This window comes from Chiloscyllium plagiosum, chromosome 14, assembly GCF_004010195.1.
Source record: "Chiloscyllium plagiosum isolate BGI_BamShark_2017 chromosome 14, ASM401019v2, whole genome shotgun sequence".
Taxonomy (NCBI): domain Eukaryota; kingdom Metazoa; phylum Chordata; class Chondrichthyes; order Orectolobiformes; family Hemiscylliidae; genus Chiloscyllium; species Chiloscyllium plagiosum.
The window spans coordinates 5,152,209-5,159,717 of NC_057723.1; the positions used below are offsets into that span (position 1 = coordinate 5,152,209).

Sequence of the window (7,509 nt, forward strand, 5' to 3'; positions counted from 1 at the left end):
ACAGGGAGGGGGTAGATCCCTGGCAGTGTCTCAGTTACTTATTGGTAGACAGCGACACGAAGTCCCACGGCCAATAATTGCGACAGCTGTTCTTAAAGCTGGACTATTCCAAAACATTTCTAATATACCCATCTGAAAAATTACGAGTGCGCAATTTAAAATGTCTCGAACCCTCACAGACGTTGACAGCCTGAGTTTCAATCGTATTTGTAAATATGATAAAACATAGACATTCTTACGACACATAGTGGAAAAAAGCAATGAATTTCGGGAGGCTCCAAAGTGGAAGCTTCTTTTTATTCCATGATTTTTTTGCATTCAACGGTGAAGGCTTCCAGATCTTGAAAATCTGCATTCTGTTGTTTACTATATCAACAAAAAGACACGAAATGCAGGGGAGAGAGAAATCACAGATAGGCACATCAATACATAATGCATCCAAACATAAATTGGGCATATGGAAGCGTGTTGCCGGGTCAATCATTGTACTGTTCAAAACTTTTAAAAGATTTCAGGAATATTTTTCACCATAGTCAGATAGGTCCACAGAAACAGCGGTGGCATTTTGGGTTGACCATGCCTCTTCCTATTACATAAGGATTTGATCAATTATGCAAAACGTACTCTCTCATCAAATATCAAAAGAAAAACTTTATTCTTCAAAGAGAATTGCCAGTCAGCATAAACATTATTGGCTGCGTTAAATCATTGTTTTTGTGTTCTGGATATTCACTTCGTTGAAGGTCAAAGTAGGATGAACAGGTTTCAAAAATAGAAAATCGCTCTTGGACGATTCTGGAGTTAAGCACACAGTATTCGGACTGACCAGGACGACCATAACATGAAGTCTTCTTTCCCACACAAATATCATTAGAGTTTCTCTGTCTGTTACAAGAAACTGGAATGCTGTAGTCCTCAGTAATGTTGCTGTCTTGCTTAAACTTCAGTACGATCAGAAAAATAATGACTACAAGAAATACAAACGAAGTTGATCCCAAAATGATAAATAAATAGCCATTAAAGTACGAAAAATAATCGGAATATTTCACTTCTGACGTTCGTTCAGAGGATTTCACTGTAACATTGGATGTGATTGTAAAGGAGATTGTGGCAGTACTGGAGAGACTTGGCTGCCCGTTATCTTTTACCAAAAAGATCAAATTTTCAGTGGTGATATTTTAATCCCTAAAATGTGTTGTTTCTCTGAGTTGTCCAGATAGGGACTCAGAGTAAACGTACTGGGATGAGTGGCCTTCAATACTTGATAGGATAGCCGTGCATTTTGTCCAGAATCGGCATCAGTAGCAATTCTCTTAGGATGTAGGTCTCCTGGATGTACTGACTGCGGTCTAATCTCCAACAATGCTGAATTGTTCCACATTAGAGGTGAGACAAGGACCGGCACGTTGTCATTTTGGTCCAAGATAATGACATTCACAATGGCAGTGCTACTTAGTTTGGGGAATCCGCCATCCCGAGCTTGAACTTGGGTGTGGAATTGTTTCAATTGTTCGTAGTCAAAGGAGAGAAGTGAGTAAATATTACCTTTTTTGGCGTTAATCGTGACAGATCCCGGACCCTTTGGTAAATGATTTTCTGCAATGGAATACACAACGTCACCATTCTTGTCTATATCAGAATCTAAAGCAGTAACTGTAAATATGGAAGCATCAGGAGTGTTGTTCTCCATCAGATACATGACGATTGTGTGAATTTCGGTGCCTGGTCGTTTATGTCAGAAACAGAGACCAATATGTTTTTGTGCGTTGATAGCGGGGGCGTGCCTCCGTCCCACGCTGAAATTGTAATGTTGTACAGAGGGGTCGTTTCGCGATCAAGAATAGCACTTGTGATTAATTTGTAATTTCCTCTCAAAGCTAGCTGAAGCTTAAATGGAATAATCATGGGGACTTCACAATAAACGTGACCATTTTTTCCGGAATCGAGATGAGCTACATTGATTACAGCAATCACAGTTCCAACCTGCGCATCTTCGGCAACTGTGCTAGACACAGATGTTACTTTTATCTCGGGTGCGTTATCATTAACATCAGTTAGTTCGACTATAACTTTGGCTCGTCCTACCATATAGGGAGGAGCTTTATCCACTGCTTGAACATCAAGTTCGAAAACACTTGACTCTTCAAAATCCAATACTCCTTGAACTACAATTTTTCCCGTCGTAGAATCCAATTTAAACAGTTCGCGATTTTTTTGGGAAACGTGTCTTGTAAAATGATATGACAGTTCAGCGTTTGTCCCTTCAGCTAAATCAATAGCTTTGATTTCTACCACTAGTTTACCCAGAGGCGCGTTTTCAGCTACTCTGCTCCTATGTATTTCTTGTTCAAATACAGGTGCGTTATCGTTGCTATACACTACAGTAATGAGAATTCGAGCTGCAGCAGATCTGCGAGGATCCCCACCATCGATGGCCGTCAGGACGAGGTCATAGCTGGACTGTTGTTCACGATCCAGTGCCTTCTCTAACAACAACTCGGCGCTTTTACTCCCATCACTTCTTGTCTCGACTTCGATGCTGAAGTGCTCGTTTGCACTGATATGGTAACTACTGATTGCGTTTGTGCCACGTCCGCATCATGCGCGTTCTCGACAGGAAAGCGTGCCCCTGGTGTAATTAATGCGCTGATCTCCAATGAAAGTTCTTCCTTTTCAAAACTGGGTGAATTATCATTTACATCTAATATTTGCACCACAACGCGATGCATTTCCGACGGATTGTCGAGCGCTACTTCTAAAAAAAAGGGAACAAGTAGAGCTTTGTCTACAGACCTGTTCCCTGTCGATTCTCTCAGCAATAATTAAAATGCCGTTTTCCAGAATTACCTCCACATACTCCTTTTTATCATCGGAGACCACCCGAAGATTGCGACTTTGTAATTCCGAAACGCGCAGTTTTAAATCCTCCGCGATATTCCCGACAAAGGCCCCATGCTCCAGTTCCTCCGGAATCGAGTAAAGAATTTGTCCCAAAACAAGGTCCAACACAGAAAGGAAGAAAAAAAAAGGCGTTCCGCCCTTGTGCGCATTCGCCATTGTTGTAGGCTGGATTTAATTGCTAAAACAACGAGGTCCCTCCTAGTCCCTTAGATATACTGTATTACTATGTTTGGTATAATTACACGATATTAAAGCAAGAAATAAAAATATCAAGCGTCAGTCTTATTTCTGAATATGGCGGCACGTTAAACATAGAATCTCTCTCTCTCTCTGCTTCTGTTCTGTGCGTCTTTATGGGGGAAGCGGTAGATCTCCTGTGATGTTTCAGCTCCAAATTGGTACACAGCGGCACAAACAGCCCAGTGTAATAATCGCAACAAATATTTCTTAAAGCTTCACCGTCGAAATAATATTTCCCAAATAGAAAGCGACGAGAATTAACATTATGGAACAAAAAATCTTTGGATCGGAATAGGTAAGTGTACTTTTGTTCTTAGAAAAGCTTTGAAAAATGGTTCCTTTTGTAATCGAAAACTGATGTTCCTCCTCGAGTCAGAGAGTCATTTTTGTTTTTAGTCAGCGCCCGAACTATACCAGAGGATTTCCCTGTACGTTTGTCAATGTGTCATGCAATTTGGAAGCATTCTTTAAAGGATAACTGGTCGCACTGCCGGAGCAACATAAGTCACTTCTGACATTTGATTTATGCACTGCTACATCAATTAATTAGACAATTCATCAGTTCAATGTGTCAAAGGATTTCGTGAATTCGTTAGCATTATCAAACAGATAATAAACAGAAAAGCGCCAGAAACTTGCACGTTGTTAATCTGTGGAAGCAGTCAGAACAATTCCCCTTTCTCCCTCCAAGATGTTACAATACCCTGCTTGATATTTTGGCATTCCTTATCGGATGCAGGAAGAGCTGATATTTGGTAAACTGATGGAAAAGCAAATACTTTAACGTATTTATATGTATGTTCAGCTCTGCATTTAACATAGGTATTTATTTTATTTTTGACACTCTTTTTTAGAATATGACACGACCTCAACGACAGGGCCATAGATTCATAATTACTAAAGGCAGAGAGAGAAAAAGAGAATTCGTCCCATGGAGTCCAGGCAGTCCCTTCCTGCAGCTCGATCTCCATTAGCTTACAGAGTTATTTCCATGCTGTGCGCTCCCATTTGCATAACAGCTAATTGATTTTCTCTGCTTGCATTAAATAGAGTTTGCTTGATAATTTCCATTTGCCACAGATGCAACTTCATGTTCCCCATGCATTCTTGGCCCAACAATAGATCAATGCATTGGGTCCTTTGCATTATCAGCGATGAGATGTCCCTTGTCTATCCTACCCAAACATGTCGTGATTATTTGTGATTTCTCTCAATCTCATTTTGTCCTAAGAAAAGTAGCACCAAATTTTCGAGTGACTAAAACCTCTGCTGTGAATATTTCACATTATTGAAAATTAGTTTTGCACTCTCACAATATCTCACATAGCCTTCCTACAATGTGTTTGTCAAAATCTGGTATATTTCTCCTGTTCATCCCGAACCAAGAGTTTTATGAATGTCCTCCATACCCTCTCTTCTTTGCTTTATGACGTCCAATATACCATGGGAGTCACTAAACATTCTTGCAATGTATCTTGTTACCTTCAAACATGAATTACATAGCACTTCTCTGTTTTGCATTACATTTGACGTGAGCCTGCTCATTTTGCTAGCCTGTTTATGTCCTATTGCAAGTGATGCATACCATCCTGTGCGTTTGCCATGACTCCATGATTGAAATAAATGGCAAGTATTGAAATTGTACTCTGCATTGCAAACCCTAAGAGATTTATATGTGACAAAATAAAACAGTTTTTTCACTTGGTCATTGGGGAATATTGGCATTCTTCCTCTAATCTAATTTTTAAAATTACCATGATTTGTTTTTTTCCAGCTTTCAGGCAGTTTTCTTTTGTGTAACTCGACAGCGATCCTCCAGTTCCAATACTCTCAATTTTGTTCACGACTCTTGCTGTCAAATGCTTCTTTATGAAGTATGTAGAAAACGTCCAATGGATTCCTTTCATCAGTCTTCTCTGTTGCTTCACCAATGCATTAAATAGAACAAGTTAATCATGAGAAGCCTTTTTACAAACACGTGCTTATAGATAGATAGATGGATAGATAGATAGACAGACAGACAGACAGACATCTTAATTACATCAGACATCACCAAGTGTTTTGCTGATCCCCTGAGTATTGCTCATAATACCTTTCCTAATGTCATGTTACATTAACTACCTGTTATTGCTAGAATTGTCTTTATATCCTTTCTTCACAAGGGCACATTTGTCACTCTGCAATGCTCTGGCACCTTCGCCAGAGTCAAGGAGGCGATTGAAGATTATGGCAATTTCTCTTATTACCTTCAGCTATACATTCTTTGGAATCATCGATTTCAAGTAATATGGACTTATCCATTCTAAGAATAGTCAACTTTTCAAATACTTCCTGTCTTTAATTTTCTGTCTATCCATTGTCTCTGTGTGTATCCACTTCTACAGACATTTTGCCAGATTTCTCTTGGCACAGTTCACCAACCTAACTTCGAAGTATCACATCGAGCTTTTCTCAATGAGCAAAAAAATACTGATTTTAAAATATATTCCAGAACACACTTCCGAAATGCATTCCCTCCAGTCCTTTTCTTCTATTATTCTCCCAAACAACTTTATATAATTAAAGTCTCCCTTGCCCCATCCTACCACAAATATCACTGCTATTTGGGGAAAGATTATGTACATAGATACAAACGAATTGTTGGGATTTATTGGAATTTTCTTTCGTTTTTCTTTCAATGAGTACCATGAAGGGTGTTCTGGTCTGCGTATGTATACAGAGATGGATTTTTAGATAGATAGACAGACGTTTAGATAGATAGATAGATAGATAGATAGATAGATAGATAGATAGATAGATAGATAGATGAAATTTTGGTCTGATTCCTATCAGAAGGATGTTGTGAAACTTGGAAGTGTTGAGAAAAGATTTACAAGGATGTGAAACTTGGAAGTGTTGAGAAAAGATTTACAAGGATGTTTCCAGGGTTGGTGGATTTGAACTGCAGGGAGAGGCTGAATAGGCTGGGGCTGTTTTCCCTGGAGAAGCAGAGGCTGAGCAGTAACCTTATAGAGGTTTATAAAATCATGAGGGACATGGACAGGATAAATACACATAGTATTTTCCCTGGGGTGGGTGAGTCCAGAACTGGATGGCATAGGTTTAGGGTGACAGAGGAAAGATAAAGAAGGGACCTAAGGGGCAATTGTTTAACATTGAGGATGGTGCGTGTGTGGAATGAGCTGTCAGAATAAGTGATGGTAACTGGTACAATTGTAGCATTTAAAAGTTATCTGGATGGGTATATGAATAGGAAGGGTTTAGAGAGATATGGGTCAAGTGCTGGCAAATGGGACAAGATTGGGTTGGGATAGCTGGTCGGCATGGACAAGTTGGACTGAAGGGTCTGTTTCCGTTCTGTACTTCTCTATGACTTTGTAAGCCAGGTGTTTCCACTATAAGTGAAAATAAAACGGAATATTGTTAATTTATGTCTTGTCCATACCAGAGCAAATCCAACCAGCCCATTATTACATCACGAAACTCTCAACGGCCATCAACGTGGTTGGAGATGTCATCAACAAGACTATACAGCAGCATTTGCTCAGCTGTAACTTGCTAGCTGCAGCTAAGTCTGAGTTCCTCAGGGTCTAATTATTTCCATACCCTGTTGCTGCCGTGGCCCAAACATGGAAAAAAACAACAGTCCAGAAGCAGCACTGATTGCCTTTTTTTGTCAAGACACATGCAACTGGATGCAATATCAAGCTAAAAGAAAGTCTACGAGAAGCAGAGGGAAACTCACCTCGAGTTGGAGATAGGGGGAAAAAAGCTTTTTGAAGGTGAATAATGGCAATACCAGTACATCACTGCAAGAGCTCCAGCCATTTTCATATATTTCATGAATAAGCTTCTTTCCACCATTAGAACAAAAGTTGGGATATTCACTTACAATTGCATAGTGTTCCTTTCCATTCACTATTCGTCAGACAATGAAACATCTGTGTCCATATGCAGCAAAACAGTGCCATATTCAACCCTGCGTTCTTACGTGACAAATAACATCCACACAACACAATTGCCCATCAAAGACCATCTCTACCCATCCTCTTGACATTGAACAGCAGTATGAAGTCTGAAATCCCTCCCTGAATTCTTTCGGTGAATATCAATGGCCAAAGTAATTAATGGGCTACTCACATAACTACTACGACTCCAACAATGAGTCAAATGCTGGCAATTCAGCGGTGGGGATTCACTTCCTGGCAATCCACACCAATGCTTTTTGGCAGATATAGAACGAGCATCAGTTCTGTGAGAGTGTACATTCCGAATTCCTGTATGAATGCAGCTCCTGCATCACTGAAGATGTTTGAGGGCATTCAGGAGAAAGCTGCACATCTGATCAGCACCCATCTGCCTCTTAAA

The 7,509-nt window shown here is 39.9% G+C and overlaps 1 pseudogene; it reads right to left on the minus strand.

Moving 5' to 3' along the window:
* Nucleotides 1–700: 700 nt before the first annotated feature.
* On the minus strand, nucleotides 701–3,057 carry LOC122556973 (annotated as a pseudogene).
* Nucleotides 3,058–7,509: the final 4,452 nt, after the last annotated feature.